Below are 22500 nucleotides of genomic sequence, written 5' to 3' on the forward strand. Positions count from 1 at the left end.
CAAAGAATGGGATTAGAGCATCTTGAATAAAGCAATCATTGTGCACAAAAACATGGAGATATGAGTGCATAGAAGTTACGTGAGGAGGAAGGAAGAGTTGCCAGTGATCAGAGCATGTGGCGTGTAGCAAGCAAGGAGGGGATCAAGCTGTCAGTCAAAAGTTCATGTTAACCATCACAGTTAATCAGAACACAGTGATAGAAATTGATGGCTGGTGTGGAAAAATACTCTCTGCATCATGCCTTGATACTAGCATTACTCCTCTTTCCATAGATTTCTGGCCAGTAGAGGCTGCGGACATGACGGTCACGTAGCCGAGAGTGCTATTTCCGAAGGCAGAGACATGGTTCATTTTCAGCACCATGGGTTGTGGACAGCACCTGTTGCATCCCTGAGCTGTTGCTGCCTTCTACAGCCCAAGACTTTTGGTTTGTCTCGATGCGGGACAGGCCTCTCAACCTGTGGTGGCAGAGTACCAATTCTTCAGAACCAAAAAATAACAAGTACTCTTACTGGCACAAGGGTAGGCATAGCCTTTGCGTTTCCTCATCTAATGCTCACAGCTCTTCTCGGGCAGATGTCATTTTGGCTTTTCTTTGAGAGGAGGGAAATGAGGTATAGAGAGATGAGATGAGTGGCAGATTCAGGACTCAAGCCTGGGTCTTCCTGACACCGATATCTGCACTCTTAGCCGCTACCCTTGTCTTCCAGCGGGCACTAACAGACTCTTGTGGAAGCCTTCAGCCTCCTTCAGATGCTCAAGCACAGATACGTTCTCTACGTAGAACCAGCATTGCAGATAATTTATAGTTGGAATCTGGCTAGGGCCAGCTCAGTAATACTGGGAATGATGGGAAGAGAGAGGCTTTTCCTAGCTGGCTCCCTCGTGAGTTTGAAAGGGCACTCTCAGATAACATGTCAGCTGGCAAGCAGGTGTGTGCATCTGAAACGTTCTAGAAGTTGCACCTGTGAAAGGGAAGTTAGTAGCATCCGGGAATTGTCTCTCTCTCTCACACCAATAAAAGTCTTGAAGTGCCAGTAGAAAAAAACCCTCAGCTACTTTCTCACTAATTTCATTTATAATTATACTTCCCTAATGGTTGTCTGGGAGTTGGTCGGTGGGAACTCCATCTCCAAGTCTGTGGGAGAGATGTGTTGAGCTCTCCCCAGAGTCGCTGGTTCCTGGCTGTGCTTGGATGAGCATGCTCACATATGGCATAAGCATTTCTTTCTTAATGGTTGCATGCCACTCCTCCTCACTTTAAAATGAGCCCACACTGTGCCCCATTAGCTGAAATTGACATGATGGTTATTTTCAATGCCATTTCTTTAAAGAACTCAGTCTCACTGTGCATTGCTAGCTTTCCCCCCTTGCTAAGCAGAATGAAGAACCCCTGGGAAAGTGTGGTGGCAGCTGTTTGGAAGCTGCGGAGCCCAGCTCCTGCCTTCCCACCTTCACATCTACACCTCAGAGAGCATCACACGTTATACAGACATTAAAGCTTCCTCCCTCAATGCAGAATCTTCTGGAAATCTCAGAATCAAAAAGCTCCATGATAAAAATGCATGAAGCAGTGTCCTTATTGGTAAACTTACATATCCAGCTGAGATACTGCACATGATAATGCAATTTTCTATGCAAAAAGGGTTTATCTCCATCCAAATATTCTTCCAAATCATTATTCATTCTGGAGAAGTGATTGCTGTCCTAGGTTAACTGATTGAACTTTTGGAACCAAAGCTTATCTTACTGGCTATTGCCTGACTTCTCGTAAATTGCCATTAGATTGGTAGGAATGAATATATGTACACTCCATTAGGAAATATTAAAGTTTTTTTATACTGGTTTAGAATAAAAACAGGATTAAAAGGGGGCATTTCTGAGATTCAGTACAGCATGAAATTGAAATCTTTTTGGCATATGAAATATACAATATGAATATTCTTCCCATTTTCTGATAGCTGAGGGGGTTAGGAAGAGCGGAAAAACCACTCCCAAGTTCACCTGTAGATGCTGAAACTGGAGAAGTGGGAAAAACCCATTTTGGTATTCCCAAAGTCTACGTCTGTTAATCATCAGATTCTGAAGCAACAACAACAATAATAACAATGAAACATTCTTAAGCTTAAGTGTGTGTCAGGCACTGTCTCATATGCTTGTCTGTTTATAGGCAGATTTTTAGAGTTTTTAAAAAGCTGGAGCAAGACTGCCTTGGTTTCAAATTCATCTTCTGCCTCTCACATGAGCTTTGGCAAGCTCCTGCTCTCTCTTTGCCTCAGTTTCCCACTTTTAAAAGGGATAATAACAACTGTATTACCTCATGAGCCTGTTAACAGAATTAAATTATGTCAGAGATGCAAAATGGATCCTGAAACATAAGAAGCTCTAGATAGATGTTGGTTGTTGTTATTATATTATTATTATCGTCATTATATTTTGGTGGCTTTTCAAAGACCTCTGTGAGGTAGATATTATTAATCTTAGTCCCATTTTCCAGATGCTGAAATTAAGGTTAGTAATGTGGAAATTGATCATTTCCTGAAGAAGCAGGAAACACACATACTTTTCTGGTTTGCCTTTGTGGTGTAACAAACTCAAAAAATTTTGTACCATAGAGCAAGCACTGTTTTCTTCGGCTCGTGTATTCTGTCGAGAAGGAATAGGACGGGCACAGCAACGTTGGCTTGTCTCTGCTCCACAGCTTCTGGGGCCTCAGGTGGGAGAACCCAAATGGCTGGGTGCTGGAATCCTCTGGCGGCTTCTTATTCATGTTTCTCCGGCCTGGCCGGTATGATGTGAAGGCCGGGTTCAGCTGGGATGGTTGATTAGAATGCCTCATGTGGCCCCTCCATATGGCTTGGGCTTCCTCACAGCACGGTGACCCCGGGGTAGTCACACTGCGGCTCAGGGCTCCAAGGGTGAGTGTTCTAGTGACAAGGGTAGAAGGCACATGGTCTTTAATGGCCTAGCCTTGGCAGTCACACAGCATCACTTCCTAAACTAGGGGTCAAAGATGGTGAGCCTGCCTAGGTTCAAGGGAAGGGGCACAGACCTCCGTTTTCCATGGAAGAAGCGTCAGAGACTTGGAGCTGTGTTTCATGGCCGCCACGCTACTGTTGAGACTGGATGCTACCTTTGTGTCTCGGGATGGACCGCCATTACTCACTGCATGCGATACGTTGTAGCTCTTGAAAAGCTCAGAGTGTGAACTGCTTGAGGAACTTTCTGAGTATTGATGAGCTCAGCCCTTGGTGGTACTGCCATCTTGAAAGCTATTTGCATTCACACTTACACAATTCCTCTCCTGTGTATATTCAGGTTCCCACTCACTCGCCCTGCCCCCATGTGGGAGTGTGTGCACGCGCGTGCACGCAAGTACAGTATCAGCCTCTCCTGTTTTCGTTATTCCATCATGTTACTTCACCCTCCTTTTCCCTTCTACTTCTTTCCAGTGGATTCAATTACTTCTCTTTGCTGCCTTAGCAATAAAACAGTTCCCTCCACAGCATTAGAATGAGTCTCTCTCATTATTTCATTTAGATTGTTGTGATGTTTGAAAACTTGAGCACAGGGCAGGCAGGAGGAAAGGAATGTTAATTTGCAGGGAGTCCCTGTTGTGTGGTGGGAGTGCTGCCAAGAGGAGCCAAGAAGCTGCCACTTGATGTACTCATGGATACATAAAGAATTGATGAGGGATTCTGAAAACCGCACAACCCCAGTGTCTGCTCATGCTGGGACTCATGACCTTACAGGAGGGGGCGCTGTGTAGGTCCTGGCCAAGCCCAGTTTGAAATGGCCTATTGGCACAACTCCTCTTGTCCATTTCAGAAGAGATATTTCCCCTGAAAATGTGTGTGCAGATGCGACTACATGTCTGTGTGCTCATGTGTATATGTGTGTGGCCTCATTCAGTTTTCCTCCATACTCTCCAATTATGGAAATGCTCTTTCATTGTGGTCATCACTGGGAAAATGCAGTGGGTGGCAGAGGCTGAGCTGAGGATCCTTATAATTTGACTCACAGAATGTCAGAGAATGTTACACAAAGCAAGGAATTAAGCTCTGTGAGTGCCAGAGTGACATTGATTATGTAGGAATGACATACGAATAATTACAAAGCACTCAGGGTTTTTGTTAGTAATCTGTGTTTAGAGTCCCCTTTCAGGAGTTTGAAATGTCGTCAGGTAACTGAATAGTGCTAACAGACCTGCATTACATTCCTGCTTCACACTGTGCTAAACAGGAATCATGTTTGTTACTAGACTGAAGAGCATCTCGGTGAAAAAAAGAAAAAAGGACTGGTGGGGAGTAAGCAGGACTAGATTTCAATCTAATTGTCTTTCCTGTTTTCCTCTGCTGTTTGGCTCACACACAGTGGTAGTATTGGTGGTCAATGAGGATTAGACCGTTTGCTGGAAGGCAGAGTGAGAAAGGGCTGGTTCTGCTGCCGTCGGCAGTGATCTCAGCCGAAGATGGATGGAAGGAAGTCTCAAAGTCATTATGCATTAGATGGTTAAAAAAAAAAATGGCTTTCCCACTGTGTTTCTGTGAGTAGAAGTTTTAAATCTACTCCACGGCTTCCATTTTCTTTTCTTTTTTCATCCTAAGATTAAATCTGGGACTGTTTGAAAGCTTCCAAACCAGAGAATGATTCAGACCAGATTTGGGAAGACAGGTAGAGATTGGATAGGATGAGCCTTCCCAGTTCCATTTACTCTCTGAATAAATATGTCGCAAAAAGAGGAATTTCATGGAAGACTTTTGGGGTCGCAGTCACTAATTCTGCCAACTAATTATCAAATCAAGGTGTCGGGCTCTTCCCCAGCAGACTCTAGATAGTCAAGTTCACAACTGCCAATGCTGGCTGACTGGGCCAATGGAAAGCTATCGTTAATAACCTGGAGACATAAAATGGAGGTGCTTTCGGGGGTGCAGACATGCGTGCTCGGATAAGAGAGACTATCCTGCACATGAAAAATGAGATCTTAGAGTTGTGCAAGAATGAGGGGAAAGTTTAGTCGTTAATCACATAGGTCATAATGAGGAGAGGAAATCACCATGCTGAAAGGGTTTGTCTGAATGGATTATAGGCAAATTCAAAAGAAGGAGGAAAAAAAGCAACAAAGGGCACTGCTGGTTTGGGAATTGGGCTCTTTAAAAGTCCTCAATCATTCTCACAATCAATTTTGCATTTCCTCAATAGCCATGTGAAACAGGGCTGTCTCTTCATCGTCTTAGATTAACCACTAAACTGCAAACCATACATTAAATGAAGTACCGAGCATTTGTCCTCCAGAAATATACTTGAATGTTGTTTATTTCCCCAGTAGGTCTGCTGTGATGCATTTAGGTGCCATATCGCTAAATACTTACTGTGCTTTAATATCTGCACCAGCTCGTCTCCAACTGCCTGACTTAGGAAGCAGCTGTGCGGGGGCCCCACAGTTACAGATAGAGTTTTTCTCATAAACTGTTTAATTGTTTGCTTCTGAAAACAATTCGACTGACAGTATTATAGAGTGAGTGTTGTATTGCAGCTGGCAATCCCCTTTATGAGTTTTCTTAGCAAAATACCATGTTGACATATGCTAGGCCCACACAGAAGATTCAGTTATATGGCGGCCTGATCTCCAAGGGAAATGTGCTCAGCAGAAGTTCCCCGGGGAAAATGACGCTGCCGAGGGTAAGGCGGTCTGTAAACCAGTGCTCTCCTGGCATGGGTTGCCTCTGATCAGACTGGCACTGGGTGTGGACCAGTGGTTCCTCCCCGCTCTGTTGCTGGGGGCAAACCCTGACTCCTTCTTCAGAGCTGAGTGAAAGTGCAGTGTGTGATGCTTCCCTCATGACGCTTCACTCATGACATCTGTCCAGCCCCGCAGGCTTTCACAGGGCTGCTGGTCTGCAAAGCCTGGATAGGTAAAGTGCTTTGGGAAGGAGGCAGGTGTGCTGATATCTTTGTTTCACAGACCAGGTCTCCTAACATAAGTGGCCAATGGGCCGAATGGCCTCCCAGCTCCCCAGTGAGGGTGCATTTCCTTTGGGAGTTTAGTTTCTGGCAGACTTTGTGTTTTGTGCTTTTCATGCACGATGATCTTATTTAATCCTCACAAGCACTTTATGAGTTTACACTCTTCTTATTATTTCTGTTTGACAGATGAGGACACTGTGGCTTAGCAAGTTAAGTGTTTTATCAAAGATCTCTTAGCGATGATGCATGACAAGTCCTAGTCTCAAGCCCAGGTCTGTCTGGCTCTAAACCCCAGGCTTCTAGAGGAAATCTTAATAAGGACAAGAGATTTCTTATGCCCAGTGTTTTTTTTTTGATGCCTCAAAGGCCAATAAAAGCACCAAAGAAGTGAATTCCACTCATTCATTTAATTCATATTTCCTCCTGCAGTAATCAATGTATTAAATTTTTCCATATTTATTCAGCATCTGCAATGTGTCAGACACAGTGGTAGGCATGGGTGTATAGCAATGCCTTCATGAAGCCTTCAGGTGGAGGTGAGTGGGATGCATAAAATCGACAGGAAAACAGAAATCTAGACAAAGCAATTTCAGACAGTGAGAATTACTAACAAGCACAGTAATGTAATAATTACTGACTTGATTGTCACTCTTATGATTGAGATGGTTGAGAAAGGCTTTTCTAAGGATATTTCACCTGAGTTGAAGCCTGAATCACGAGAAGGAGCTAGTCTTAGAAAGAGCTGGGGAGAGAACAAGTTCAAAATCCCTGGTAAAGGAATGAGCTTGTTGTGTGTAGGAACTTAAGTAAAGCCAGGGTGTCTGGACCAATCCTTGGCAACTATACCTAAGGCCCTGGTGAGGAACCTCCAGTCACACAGTCCACCCATCCCTGCTTCTGTCCATCCATATATCCAGTGTCCATAATCCATCCATCATACATCCATTTATGCATGGCAAAACCATCCATCCAACCATCCACCTAGCATTCATATATTCATACATTCCTGTATCCATATAGAAACTGTCCATCCATCCATCCATCCATCCAACAAATATTCATGCAAGGCTGCTCCTTAAGTCCCATTGCTTGACATTGGAGCCCCAGAGATGAATAAGACATGATTCTTGCCTTTAAGAATTTCAAATACTATTAAGAGAGACAGAAATTAATACACATAATGTAAAACGTGGGTTCAAATGTAATGTTGAGAGTACTAAAGTTGCCGAGAGAGGCAGTGATGAGCTCTGTCGGGAGTCAGGGAAGGCTTCACTGAGGAGGTGACATTCGAGGCATGTTTTGGGAAGGAGCTTTTCCAGGTAGAAAAGGAGGAAGAGGAAACAGCATGGCCAAAGGCCCAGAGGAGGGTAACCCGAAGCATGCATGCAGGGCATCTAAGGGGGAATGGAGTGAGACCGGGCAGTGCTGGGAGGGGAGGATGACCTCTGTATTCTAGGCCAGAGGTCAGGAAATGGAAGCCACAGGTTACATTGGGCTTGCAACTCTGTGTTGTTCAGCCTGGACTGAACAAAGGTTTTAAAAAGTAAATCCATTTCTCAGTTTTTAATTTGGAGAGCTCGCACACAAAATTCCAGATTTCCAGCTTGTCTTGGAAAAATTTGGCAACACTGGACCTTCCTGCAGGGTGACAGTGGGCTGGCCGTCCAGTCAAGGCTGCCCTCTTCTGTTGGGGCGTCTGTTCCCCGGGGGCCTAGGCCTGCCCTCCCCGTTTCTCCCCCTGACACTGCAGCTGAGTATCAGTTTTCCTTTGTCATCCCACTTGCGTCGTTGTTTGTCTTAGAGTAAAGAGGAAAGTAAAATACTTCTTTTCCTTCCGTCTCTATTAAAAGAAAGCAAACAAAAGGTAGACTGAGAGGTCTGTCTGTTTCAAGAAAGTGAGAGAGAAAACATATTTCTTTGTAGAAGTGAAGACTATTCCTTCATCTTTAATATGCAAACAAAGTATGTCAGTGTGGGAAGGATGCAACCCTAGGTGGCATTATAGAAACACACACACGCACATGCACACGCACGCACCTGCCTCTTTCCTTCATGTGGCCTGTTTGGCCCTGAAACACTTTGGAACCTATAAGACTTACTGCCGGCCTCAGGGAGTCTGGAAGGATTTTAAGCAGAGGCGTGACATAGGTGGTGTTTGATCAGCGATTGTGTAAGACCAGTCTGGTGACAGTGGGAACGCGGATGATGATGATGGTTTTGCAGTGGGAGGTGAGGGGACTGGGCAAACCCACAAATAGAAAAGCTGTGACCGTTATGCAGTTGAGGAAGGGTGTCAGTCTGCATGAAAATAGGACAGCGGCAGGAGGAGTCGAGAGCAAGGGCAAGAGTGGAGGTTTAGACAGGACGTGAAAGTGATAACTCGTACGACAGCCATTTGTACCCCTTCCTCGGCTCTCATCTCGCCCCAAAGACGAAGACAGGTCTTCAGATTCAATATTGACCCATAAACCTTCCCGCGGAAGAAGAGCATATGCAGCCCCTGGAAACCTGCAGCATATCCTCATGGTGAAACGGCTCTGTTGGTAAAAATGCTCCCGGTGTGAAACAGATGTCACTGGTGCTGGTGCAGAAAGATGAGGAAAGATAACGAATTACAATGGAGTTGAAAACACTGTTAAAAAAAAACAAAACAAAAAAACCTAACAGCATAGCATGGCAAAGGAGCAAAACTGTTTTGAAGCTGCAAATCTTTCCTGCACCTGATGGTAAAAGCCTGTGAAACTTTCTACTTCATTGAAAGCATCCAAGCAAAATGTGTTACAGTAGCTCCCTTCAGCTCTCATCCTGTGAGTATGTCTTATATATTTAGTAAGATCAAGAACACGCTGAGGGCGGGGATCTAGCCATATGTTTCCTGTATTATTTTAATTACCTGTTACTTGTGTTTTTAGTTTAATAAAATCAGTTTCCCATAGATTCAAGACTGTCATATAAGATTGAGCAGGTTGTGCACTGCAGAAGTCTAGCAGGACACTATTCACATAGATCTCAATATGGATGGTGCTCTCTAGATTTATGCACTGTTCAACCTGTGCAGCTGTACTTACTGGCCCTATTAGACTGAATTAACTCCAGTTCTCACACTATTTTGATTACTGTAGCTTTGCAGTACATCTGAAATCGGGGAATGTGAGTCCTCCAGCTTATTCTAGTATGACTTTTTAAAACTTGTGTTCAGATCTCAGCTCTAACACTTATAGGCTATGTGACCTTGGGCCAGTTATTCAACTCCCTCGAGCCTTATGTTCCTTACCTTTTTTTTTAGGATTGGCGCCTGGGCTAACAACCGTTGCCAATGATTTTTGTTTCTTTTGTTTTTTTTTGTTTTTCTCTGCTTTATCTCCCCAACCCCCCCCCGTACACAGTTGTATATGTTAGTTGCAGGTCCTTCTAGTTGTGGGGTGTGGGATGCCGCCTCAACGTAGCCTGACGAGTGGTGCCATGTCCGCGCCCAAGATCCGAACCTTAGGCCGCCGCAGCGCAGCACGTGAGCTTAACGACTCAGCCACAGAGCCGGCCCCTGTTCCTTAGCTTTAAGCCAGGTCCAGTTACATCCTAGGCTCTGGAGCCAGACCACCAAGGCTTGAGCATCTCTTTCTGCCACCTCCTGGTTGAGCGACTTTCAGAAAATTCACTTAAACTGTCTCTGCCTTCCTTTATAATCCATAAACTGGGGATAATAATAGCACACATCCCATGGAATTGCTGTGAGGATTAAATGAGTTAACATGTGCAAAGTGCTTAGAACAGAACACTGCACACAGTAGGTGTTCGATAAATGCCAACTCCTACTATGATGTGCACTTGGTGCAGTGTCTGGTGTACAATAACTGCTCCGTAAAGATTATTATTTTAAATCTGCACAGACCAGGAACAGTCCCAGGGCCTGAGCACACAGTAGGTCGTCTGTTAGTTGAATGACTGCTACATGAGCCTTGCTGGTTTGGTTTTGAACAGACTAGAATGAGGGAACAGCAGATCAAGCAATTGAAGAGGAGAGTGGAAGGTTTTTCTTTGTTAGGTGGGTACTATATAAAAATAAGTTTATTTTTGTACTTTTAAATTTTGTTTTAATTCGTGTTTATTCTATCACCTTTTTACACTTTATAGTTTATTACCATTTTTATGCCTCCCTTTTTAATAGACTATTTTTTTAGAGCCAGGTTAGTTTCACAGCAAAATTGAGCAGAAGGTACAGAGATTTCCTGTATACCCTCTGCCCCGACGCATGCACAGCCTCCCCCATTTTCAACCTCCCCCGCCAGAGCGGTGCCTTTGTTACAATCGATGAATCTACATCGACACGTCATTATCACCCAGAGTCCCTGGTTTATGTTAGGGTTCAGTCTTGGACCATCCGTTCTGTGGTTTTGGACAATTTATAATGACTTCTATCCACCGTTATGGTCCCACGCAGAGTGATTTCACGGCTCTGAAAACCCTCTGTTCTCTCCCCCTTCATCCTCGCCCGACTCCCCATCCCTGGAAACCGCGGATCTGTTTACTGTTTGCGTAGTTTTGTCTCTTCAAGAATATGATGTAGTTGGAATTACATAGCATGTAGCCTTTTCAGAATGCCTCCTCTCACTCAGATAATGTGTGTTTAAAGTTCCCCCATGTCTTCTCATGGCTTGGTAGCTCATTTCTTTTCGGCCCTGAATGACGTTCCATCATCTGAAATAAACACAGTTCATTTATCCTTCACCTACTGAACGACATCTTGGTTGCTTCCAAGTTGTGGCAATTGTGAATAAAGCTGCCGTAAACATCTGTCTGCAGGCTCTCATGTGGACGTGAGTTTCAACTCCTTTGGGTAGATGCCAAGAAGCATGGTTGCTGGATCAGATAAGAGTATATTTAGTTTTGTAAGAAACTGCCAAACTGCCTTCCAGAGTAGCTGTAGCATTTTGCATTCCCGCCAGCAATGAATGAGAGCTCCTGTTGCTCCACACCATGGCCAACATTTGGTGTTGTCGGTGTTCCAGATTTTGGCCGTTCTAGAAGTTGCATAGTGCTATCTTACTGCTGTTTTACTTTGCATTTTTCTGATGACACATTATGTGGAACATCTTTATAATTTATTTTTCTACTCTATAAAAGTAAAAAATATGTCCACCCATTACATCCTGGTCACATGTTGTGGAATTCCTGTGTCCCTTCCTTTTCTTCTCCTCAGGCGCCAAATGTAAGGGACTCTCAGACTCCTCAGCCTTTCTTCCTGGACACTATGGTAGAGCCTGTCTGGTGCAGGCGTCTGCTCAGCTGGGATCTGCTAGAGAAGCAAAACCTCTGGAGGTCAAGGACTGAGCCTGTCTTGTTGACTGTTGAGTTCCCAGCCCCTCTGGTGTCTGGAATGTTGAAGGATCCCAATAAATGTTTAACATATATGCCCCCGGGTTGGGTCATTGAATGGAAGATAACTTTTGTCCTGTAGGGCAATGTTATCTTCCAAGGGGCATGGAGTTCCTGCATACTTTCTCTCCCCTGCCTCTGACGTGAGCCCCTAGAGTAATTGAAGGCTTTCCAGTATGTTACAAAAAGATTCTTCTGGTACCCAAGGTGGGATGGTGGAGACGCCTTCCTCCTTGGGTACCCCCCTTTACCCATTTCCTCCAGTTCTCCCCAACCTAAATGTGAGGGAGGAAGAGGGAGTTCTGAATAGAGCAGGTACTTCCTGCTTCTTTCTTACTTATTTGAACAATGTCTTTGCTCTAGTCACTGTATCATTCCAATCCGATACCAGTAGTGATTATATCATTGATCCTCTTTTCAGTTATTTCTAATTGGTTACAGACATTAATCACGGTCTCTGCATAACAGATTGTATCTGCTGTCAATACCTGTGCTCAGATAGCCGTTGCCTTGTAGATTTAACCCATTGTCAGGATTCTTTGAGGGCACCCAAACTCGTTGTCTCTTATGTTGCCATTGTGCCAAGCCTGCTTCTTTTTGAGTCCTTCTTTCCATGTGGCTGTCACTGCCAGAGTCCTCAGGAGGGTCGAGACCGTCCAGGGGCCTGGGCTTTCTCACTTCTCCGAACTTCAGAATGGATAATCCGTTTGCTGATCCCCCGTCCCCTCCAAGGGCATAACGACCACCTCGGCTCTGAGCACTCAGCCACCTGGGCAGCTCCTTCTTTGCCCTGTGAAGGCAGGTGGAAGAATGGCGATTGGGCGCTCACAGTTGCCTGCAGGCTCCAGATGGTCGTAGCCAGAGAGGAAGAGGGGACTTTGGTGTAAAGAAAGGTACTGAGAAGGGTCACCGTGGCTCAGAGACAACCTGCTTGGGAACAGAAAGTGAGAGGCTAACCGCAGTCACTCAGGTGCCCAGTACATGATCAGAGCACCATTGATTAAGGCGCCTCACTAAAGACCCCCAACAGCTGGTGTTCGGCAAGAGCTCCCTCTGCCCCGGCCAGTGTGTTCGTGCTTTTAGGGACTGTCTGATGGAATCTTCCCTGCAGCCCTTTCCTGTCTCTCTTTGCAGCTTCTGTCGTGTTGTAGGCACAGTGCTGGTCACTGAGGATGCTGAGATGAACAAAAGAGAGCACAGCCCTGCCCTGTGGAGCTCACAGTCCCATGGTGCAAACCGGTAGCAGTGAAATAACCACATGCGGTGACAGGTGTTGGGAAGAGAGGCTGTGGGGCCGCCTGTGCGGGTAGAGGGGCCGCATGCTTGCAACAGGCCCTTTCTGGAGGCTGGGCAGGCTGGGCAGGTGGAGGTCCGAGGGACGGTAGGCTTCGGTGGCTGGAGAGTGGAGGGAAGGACCTCCTAGCGAAGGGCCAGCCATGGAGCAAGAGCAGGAGTGGAGAGTATGCGCGTCCGAAGCCCTAGGAGATAGGAAGTAGGTGTTTCCGTCGTTTGTAAATAGGAAAACTGAGGCTAATCCAGATTCAGAAATCTGCCCGAGGCGACGCAGTAGATAGCAGACTGTATGAGTTTGCTCCAGCTGCCGTAACAAAGTACCACAGACTAGGGGCAGAAACAGCGGGAACTCCTTGTCTCACGGCTCTGGAGGCTGGAAGCCTGACATCAAGGTGCCGGCAGGGCTGCTTTCTCCATTGGCTTGCGACCGGCCATCTTCTTGCTGTGTCCTCACCGTGGCCTTTCCTCTGTGCTTGTGCGTCTCTGGGGTGTGTCTCTCTGTGTCCTAATCTCCTCCTATAAGGACACCAGTCGTATTGGATTAGAACCCACCCTAAGGACCCCATAAGCTGAATTACTTCTTTAGAAGCTCTGTGTCCTAAGACAGTCACATTCTGATTACAGGACGCTAGGGCTCCAGCATATGAATTTAGGGGACACATTCAGCCCCCGGCACTGACCTTCCCAAAAAGAGGGCTTGGTAGAGTCTGAGGAGGCAGGTGGGGGCAGCCCGGGGGTGCTGAGTCAGAGACGAGGGGGAAGAAGTGCAGCGCCGCCCTGAGGCGGGGCTCCGAGCAGGAGTGCGCGAAACGCAGAGGCTGAGCCAGGCTGGGGAGGGTGACCGTGCCTTGCCAGTGGAGTGAATGCATGTGCGCTGGTCTCCACGTCAGACACTAGAGTCGGAAAGAGCCAGGTCAAAGCCGGGGCCAGCCTGGGGCGAGGCACAGATCCTGGGGAAACCAGAGTCTGGTCAGAACCCGCTTGGGTGGATTTCCTGCAGCCACGTCTTGCTCTTAATTACAAGCAGGTAATCATTGTGCGTCATTCTGTAGCTACCATCAACTCAGATGCCCTGCACCCGCCACTCAATACAACTGTCTGTGATGATGGAGATGTTCTCTGTGCCCTCCAAGATGATGGCCGCTAGTCACAGGCGACTGTTGAGCGCTTGCAGTGTGTCTAGTGCATGTGGCTGAGAGCTTTTACTTTTATTTAATTTTAGAAAGTTTACTTTTAAATTTAAAAAGTCACACGTGGCCACCACATTGGATAGCCTTGTCCTTGACAGTGCAGCTGCAATCATACTGATTGCTAGATCAGCCAGGAGGGGTTTGGGATCTCCAGGAATAGGGTGCGGGGGTGGGGAGCCGCTCTGAGAGGTGCACTTGTCAGCTAGAGCAGTTTGTCCACGTCTGCTGGACGCGGAGACCCAGCTAGGGGCGGGAGGGAGCCAGCTCTTGTGAGCTGCCCTCCCATTTCTCATTCTAAAGAGAAGGCAGGGCTCACTCATTCAGCAAATGTTTCTGAAGCGCCTCCTCTGTGCCTCTGACCTCACGTCACTGCGGGGCTCCACAGGGGTAGTAGTCAGTCCCCAAGTATACTGCTTAGTGCGTGGTTGCCGTGTGCCAGCCACACACACTTTCTGTTATTAATTTAATCCTCAGAGCCATCCTCTGCGGTAGATACTATCTTTCTCACTTCACAACAGAGGAAAGTGGGATTCAGAGATTTTGAGTGACCGCTTCAGCAATTGGAAGAGGCCGGATTTGAAGCCAGGTCCCTCTGACTCCAGAGTCCACACTGGTAGTGTCTGTTCTCTTTTGGAAGATCTCATTGGAGAGGGGTGCATGTGAGGGGAGTGGGCCGGGGAGCACATCTTGTTGACTTTCGGAGATGCTGTCACTTGCAAGGCCAGCTTGTGTGAGGAGGACGCTGAGGGTGAGGCATCCACAGGCATCTGCTGAGAGACTTAACTCAAGCAAAAGCCAGGGAGGAAGCTGACTGTGAAAAATGGTGAACCAAAGGGGCAGGTCGTCTGGACACAGGGAAGGGCTAGTCTGTTGGGTCGTGAAATGCATATTGGGACAGGGACAGGCAGCTGGGTGCCCAGGAGGGAGCGTGGGAGTGGAAGGGCCTATCTCCTCCACCTGCTGTGCCCACTTCCTGCACGCTGCCCCTCTGGCCTCTGCATCACATGCATCTGAGAGCAGCAGCACGCTCGGGGTAGCAGCTGCCTGATAAGAAGGCTGCTCCGACCTCGACCTCCGGCAAGGTCATCTGAGACCTGGAAGTTATGAGAGGAAACAGCAGGTTTAGAGGAAAAACTGGCCTTTGGGGAAGTTGCAACAACTTGTGATTTCTACGGCTGTTTTGCTTTCTGCTCAGCTGCTTCTCCAGGATGGAAGACAGCCCAGGCAATAGGAAATGCCACCTGATGGCCAGCTCTCCAGTCTCCTCCCAGCATGCTTCAAGCGGATTGTGAGGATAATGTTGGGAAGTTTAAACCCAACCAAGGCCCTCGGGGTCCAGAGCAGACATTTTCCTGCCACCTCTGGTCAGACCTTTGAGTGCCGAGTTATTCATGCATTTACCAAATATTTCTTGAGCGCCGGGCACTGTGGTGGGTCCTGGGGTACGGGCATGGACAGGACAGCACTGTCCGAGGCAATTACCAGAAGGACGCGGAGAAGTTAGCCAGATGAGGGCATGTGGCTGGGGGAGAGACATGGAGTGTGCAGGCAGAGAGAAGGAATGTGGGCTCTGAAGGGTGCATTCAGGAGACAGAAAGACATTCATTGTGCCTGGATCTTAAAAGCAAGGAGGAGGAGTAAGAAGTGAGGCTGCAGGGGGATGAGGAAGATCAGACGATGAAGGGTTTCCTAAGCCGCAGTACGTAAACAGATGGTCTCTTAGGTTGACGGCAGTACTGAGTTGCTGAAGATTCTAAGCAGGGGCGCGACTTGCTCAGATTGGAATGTTTATAAAAATTACTCTAGCTGTGTGGGGCTGGAGAATGGATTAGTTGGGGGCAAGAAAAGATTCAGGAAGAACAGTTTGAAAACTAGCACAGGTGATGGCCTGGATTGAATTAGAGACGCAGAAGCCGGGATGGAAAGAAGGGGAGGGGTCAAGAAATGAGGATGATTCTAAGCACTCGGTGAAGGAGAGTGCAGCTTCCAGGCTGACTTCTGGCTCAGGCGACTGGGTAGAAGAAGGTCCCAGTTAGTGATGCAGGAGACACAGAAGGATGAACAGATCTGTAGGGGAAGATGATGAATTCTGTTGAGGACATGTTGGGACATGAAAGGGAGGTGCCCACTGGCAGCTGGACTCGGTGGCCTGGAGCTCAGCAGTCGACCTGGGCTGGAGGTGATTTGCAGAGCTGCAAGGCAGCGAGGGTGCGAAAGGGCTTATCAGTGCCTGCTGCAGAACGGGAGTGCCTCCATGGACAAGGAGGCAGAGGCGCAGAGAGGCTGAGGACCATTCAGGGCTTCGTACCCAAGCTGAGATTTGAACCACACCCTTTGTGTGTTTGTGTGTGTGTGCGTGTGTGCACACATGCACGTGTGTGTTTTCCCCAGTAGGCAGTCCTGTCATTACTCATGCCTGTGCCAGCCAGTGTTTGAAAATATCACAGTTGCCTTTGCCAACTTGGTGCATAGCATTGGCTTAATTCTGTGGGACATCTAGCATTGACTGCCCCTAGAATAGGGACGGCACATTGATACTGGAGCTGGGGATTCAAATTGGCATTAGCTTGGTGGACAGGCAAATGGAGGGAGCATAATGTAGCCATGCGTGGTGAATGCTAGATTCAGAGGGTTCCTCTTTTGCACCCTGCCATATGGGCAGCTTCCGTGGCCATGAGCGTAGATCTTGGTGAAATCGCTTCTCTGCTGAAGAACGAGAGATCAGAAGATAGTTCCGCTCAGTGCTGCGTGTGCATGAACTCGCCGCGGTATTATTTGAGGTCAGAGTAACCTTGTGAGAGGCCACCTTCTGATCCTGCCAGCTGTCTCCTTTACCTGGAAAAAAGCTTAGCCATAAAAGAAGAGAAATAGCTTAAGGGGAAGGATGGAAGAGAGGGGAAGAAATAAATAGCCGAGATGGGCAGCACAGCCATACTTGTGAACACTCTGGGCTGTTGGAGCATGGCAGAGTGGAGTCTGCGTGAAATGTTTTGTGAAATAGCAGAGAGCAAGGCCATAGCCCCTGGGCTTCGGAGGCCGTAAGCTTATTAAAAGTTATATTTTGCTCCGTGGAAGCAGACCCTGTTTGTGTGTGCGTGTGAAAAGGAAACAAATCCTGGCATGAGATTCCGTTCCACTGAATTCATTCGGAAAGATGTTCCTGTTCGGTGGGCCAAGACGTGGTGAAAAACCATAGACGCTGCTTAGAAGCTGTTCTAAGGGGTCCGGCTTGTCAAGACCCAGTTCTGAGCAGCTGATTGCTGCTTGCCATTGTTCGACCTGGACTGGGGCTGAAAATGCTGATTCCCTGAATGTCCCTAAAATAGAGGCCAGCTCAGACCGGGCTTAGAGCTGGTGTGAGAGCACATGAGCCAGATTCTAAATCAGATCGAAGCAAGAGGGGTTGTCAGTGCTTTGACCAGAGAGATTCCCTGGGTGTTAATTCCACCCTCTGTGAGTAGGACTCGGGACTGGAACGCATCCTCAGCTCAAGGTTGTGGCCATCTTCTTGTCCCTTTTAGCCCTGCGTGGGCCGTTGTCTTCTCTGCGTCTCTCAGTGAATTTACTTGGACTAGTGCAGAGAGAGCATCCTGTTGGCTTAACCAAGTACCATCGCCCCCTAGTGGGCAGAGCCCTCTGTACGAAGCCTCATGGTAATCGTTGGCCAACCTATGGAGGTATCTTCTTTGAGTCAGATGCTGTGTTCCAGTCCAGTCAGTGGCCAACTCAGACAAAGCCATGTTACTTTGCCAAGTGGGCAGTGCTGGGAGGGGGAGTTTGAAATGGCTGGACCGTGGCCGACTTGCACACTCCCAGTATCTATTGTCGGGGCAAGGGCTTGGCTCAAAGCTAAGTTACCAGACTGGTTAACGGCTGGTGTGTTAATCGGCCGCTGTGTTAGAGAGTGGGCCCAGGAAGAGCAGGTGTGTTGAGTAGCAAGTCCAGAATCCCAGAATGATGCAAAGACCTTCCCGGGCTCGTCTAGTCTATTCTGTCAGGGATGTGGGAATCTCTCTGGATTTGGGTCAGAGGGCGAGGTTGAAAACCAGACACCACCACTTAAGAGCTGCGTGGTCTTCGGAAGCTTGATTAACCAATCGGAGCCTCACCTCTCGTGCTGTGAGCTGGACCAACAACAATGCCCCCTCCCAGGGTTGTGAGGATGAGGTGAGGAAGGTACCTCCCCTAGCATCTGGTACCCGGGAGGCACGTAATGCCTTCGTCTCCTTCAGTGAAATACCAGGGACCTTTCAGCATAGAGTCACTTGCGGAAGGAGTATGTCCACCCAAGGGCAAGTGAGTGGGATATAAGTTACATAAAGATTTTAGTTATTGCAGCCAAAAGAGTTTGGCTGACGGTGGCCAAACTTTCTAGGTCAGTGTCCGGAGAGGAGAGATATAGAGAGTGTTAGTGGTGATAATTTTGTCTGTCTGTCTTTCCTGCTCACTCACTCACTCATCTGTCACTTCTCTCTCTCTCTCATCTACTTTTTGTTCCATCTATCAGTCATCTATGTACACACACCTCATTTTTTAATTAAGAATTATTTCTTGAATGCCTAATATCTGCCAGGCACGGGGGGTACAGTGATGAAGAAAACAAACCCATGACTTCATAGAGCCTGCGTTTGAGGCGTGGGGTGCAAAAGATGATACATGAAAACTAACTCATGGCAGACAGTGACAGTCTAATGTGCTTCCGTGTGCACTGCTTCATCTTATCCTCGCGGTACCTCTGTGACGGAAGAGGGTCTCATCATCCCATTTTAAAGACAAAAAAAGTCAGACTGGGGGGGCGGGGGGTGCCTCGATTTCACCAGGTGGACACAGCCTGCCTGGGGCAGAGCCTCCTGACTCGGCATCCTGCATTCTTTTGACTTCCCCATGATGTAACTTCCTTGGAAAAGGGAGAAATATGAACTGACGGGAAAAAAGAGAAGGTTTTCAAAATAAGAGTTTGTAAATCAACCTTAAGAAGTTCCATGAGTTGCAAGGGGTAAAAAGTAGCTCACTCGGTTACCTTTATTTTCCCTTCTGGTTTTAAATTCCCATAGCACACTTTCTGTGAGCAGTGCAGGGGACTTTAGCTTCTCGCATTGCCAGGCAAATATTTATCCTTATGGATAAAGCAATGCCATAGTCGTCTTCATGGCCTTATTCTAAAACGTCTTCCCTCCCTCTGGAATTTTACACTAGGCCAGCATTCTTGTTTTTGTTTGTTTTTTGGTGAGGAAGATTGGCCCTGAGCTAACATCTGTTGCCAATCTTCCTCTACTTTAGGTGGGACGCCACCACAGTGTGGCTTGATGAGCGGTGCTACGTCTGCGCCTGGGATCTGAACCTGCGAACCCTGGGCTGCAGAAGTGGAGCACGCACACTTAACCACTTGGCCCCCGGGCCAGCCCCCTAGGCTAGCATTCTTGACCGTTCCTCTCCTCTCTTTGAGGATTTGTCAGGGGCTGCAAGGCAGATGCCCAGTGGGGCCGGGCAGGTGTGACAGTGCGTGAAGGGGGCCTGGTGGGAATACTGGTGACCTTGAGAGTGAGCGTGTGTCCTCTGGGGGCGGCCGTGACTCAACGCCATCCAGTCCCCACAGGTGTTGAGGGTGCACCGTGTTGCCAGTGCTCGTCCTTTGGGAGAAACAGAAGTCAAGATTTCATGCACAATATCTTCAATTTAAATTTTAGTTCAGTTTCAACAAAACAAAATAAAACCCATAGTGTGGGCCAAACCAAGCATGCCTGCGGGCCAGGGTATTTTGGGTCATAGGCTGGGTTACAACCTGCTGTCATGGGACACTTCTCAGTGGAGAGAAGGGATGTGTTTACATCAGAGATCAGATTTGATTTGTTTGGCCCGGAGAGTTTTGAGACCCATTTTGAGTTAATGGCTAATATTTTAAAAGTGGGATATTTCACCCAAAGATCTAGGTTTCTGGCTTCTTTAGAAAACAAAAATCAAAAGATGGAACAACACTGAGTCCAGTGTTACCCAGTCACAGACTCCTGGTGCTGAGTGTGGCACTTCCTTTAGACAGGGGCTGCCTAGTTTGCCACAGTCCCCATCGCTCCCTATTGTTGACTTCTGGCCCACTGCACTTACTAATGTGATCTCCCTGATGCCTGTAGGCATTGGAGTTTGTGCTCACAGGTTCAAATCTGTGTTTGATCAGAACGTGAAAGGGGCATTCCAACTCACCTGACATCAGTGTGGGTTGACGGTGAAAATCAGCGTGCTAGTTCTCCCCAAGCAGAAGATCGCTCCCAGGAGCAAAATCAGTCCTGCTGGATCTTCCTAGACCCTTTTACTTTTTATCTGTGCCTGGTGGAAGATCTGTGTGTGTGTGCGCGCCTGTGCGTGTGCGCACACCTGCATCCATCCTGTGTGTGCACGTGTGCGTGCATGGCATGGAGGTTTGATCTTTCTCCCGTTTCCCTCCATCTCCCCCTTTACCAAGCAGTTATCTCTGCTGTCTTCGGCTCTGGCTCTCAGGCTTGGGGAGCAACCTCTTGCTCATTGGTGTCAGGAGAACCAGGCATCCTCACTCTCGTGGTGGGCCCCTCTGAGTGGCTGGCGATCTTGCTGTTTTACGTGTTGTTCGCCTCTCACAACCCGTTTCTATCTGCGATGCTCTGAAATCCGTGGCAGTCTCCTTGAGATACGCGTGTTCAGCAGCTGGGACCACTCAAAGCTTTATCCCTCTATTCTGCCACCATTGCTCCTTCATGGAAAGGATTTGAAAAGGAAACCTTGACTTTTAGATTGATTTTTAAATAAGCACCTATTTAGCTGTTGGTGCTTGAAAAGCAGCCTGGATTATAGTCTTCCAACAAGCAAACAGTATTCTAATTGATGCCTTTCCTAGCTGATGAAAGGGGCCTCTGCGGGTAATTCCCCCCAGCCTGGGGACAGACCTGATATTCACAGGTTGTTGACAACAGCGGGGAGTGGGGAGAGGTCAGGAACGCGGGCACAGGCGAGTGCTTTCTCCTCTCCTCGGTCCTTCCCCCGTGGACTCTTGTCCTGCAGCTTCCTCTCCCTTCTAGTTGATTGCCGTGGTTTTGGTGGTCATGCCAAGGTTTTTTTGCTGCATTTCTGAGAACAAAATGCAGACTAGGAAGTACTGTTGCATTGCTAACCCAGTGGTTTCCAGGAAAGATGATGGACAGAGTGTTTAAAATTGGATTGGAACTTAGAAGTTTCCAGATTCGTAGATGCCTCCCACCGGGTGAATAGTTTTCTCTGCTTTTACTAGAGATGTCTAGAATCTAAAGTGCCTTTGCCAAGAGATGAATAAAAGCCTTTCCTCCTCCATCGGGCCTTCCTAGAGTGTGAGAAAGAAAACATATTCTCCTTTCACTCCAGTCATGATGGCCTTGAGGAGAAGTGAATAGCCAGCATTTATTGACCACTCCTTAGACACCAGGCTTTGGGCTGAGTGCGTCACATGATCATCTTGTCCTCACAACCAGCTTAGGAGGCTGCTCTTGCTGTCATCTCCAGTTTACAGATCAGGAGACAAAGGCGCAGAGAGGTTAGGTAACCTCTCTCAGGCCACACAGCGGGGGAGGGGTGGTACCTGGGTTTGAGCTCAGCCCATTCTTTTAAGTGGAACACACTCTGCGCTGCAGCCTATGTTGATACATTTCATCCGGCTGCGTGTTTCCTGATACTTTTCTCTCTGCCATTTACAGAGTCTGTGGAGGCCGAATGTTGCAATTCGTGAAGAGCGGTTAGTGTGCAGGACATTACTCATCATAAAAGTGAATAGTCAGTGTTTATGACATGGCAGGGACTGTGCTAAGTGCTTTAAATGCATTTTCACTTGGGGCTCTCACACTGACTCTGAAACGTGGGTATGGAAGTCACCGACCACGATCCTACCTCCAGGATTTGAACCAGGATTGATACAGTTAGAAGTGAACCCACCCTTTAATTTACCATGTTGCAATTTCATCCTCTGCTGTTCTCTCTTCAGTGTCTCGTCTGCTCCAGCCACAGGATGGCTCAGTGCTGTTGGTTTAACATGCTACATGATTTCCTACCTCAGGACCTTTGCACAACCTCAGCTCTCTGCTTGGCACACCTTTTCTCTTCTTCTCCCCTCAGCAAACCATGCTTTAGCACCCCGTTCAGGTGTCACCCTGGGAAACTTTCGGCATCTTCCATGGAAAGAGCTAGTTGCTTCTCTCTGCCTCCTCCCCTGGAACCCTGCTGTCTTTAGACTTTCTTACTGCCCTCCTTACACTGTGTTGTCATAATTTGTATACCCCATGGAGTTGTAAATCCTTTGAAGTGGAGATTATGAAGGATGCATCTCACCCGACTGTGTGGTTTGTCACTCTCCCAGAACCTACTCCAGTGGCGGGTAGTCATAGGTGCCCAGGCGCCAATGATGAGTCCCTGTCTCGCTGGTGCCTAGCCTGGAGCACAGGAGCAGACATGCTGAGCGCATATGACAGTGCTTGTATTAGTCAGGGCTCTCCGGAGAAACAGAGCCAAGAGGATATATACAGACATATTTAAGGGGACATTTGTCATGGGAATTGGCTCACGTGGTCATGGAGGCTGAGAAGTCCCGTGCTCTGCCACCTGCGGGCTGGAGACCAGAAACCAGGTGGTGGAATTCAGTCTGAGTCTGAAGGCCCAAGAACCAGGAGCTCGGATGTCCGAGGG

The 22500-nt window shown here is 47.7% G+C and overlaps 1 protein-coding gene and 1 non-coding gene across 48 annotated transcripts in view; both read left to right on the forward strand.

Annotated features, from left to right (window-relative positions):
• Positions 1-22500, forward strand: part of LOC138915132 (ATP-binding cassette sub-family D member 2-like) — a 403352-nt gene that overhangs the window by 288068 nt on the left and 92784 nt on the right. The gene's annotated exons all lie outside the window — the stretch shown is intronic.
• MIR8933-1 (microRNA mir-8933-1) lies at positions 20739-20883 on the forward strand. Its single transcript, NR_127922.1, has one exon. It is a non-coding gene; the product is annotated as a microRNA 8933-1 (primary transcript).

This window comes from Equus caballus, unplaced genomic scaffold, assembly GCF_041296265.1.
Source record: "Equus caballus isolate H_3958 breed thoroughbred unplaced genomic scaffold, TB-T2T haplotype2-0000437, whole genome shotgun sequence".
In the NCBI taxonomy this organism is placed as follows: domain Eukaryota; kingdom Metazoa; phylum Chordata; class Mammalia; order Perissodactyla; family Equidae; genus Equus; species Equus caballus.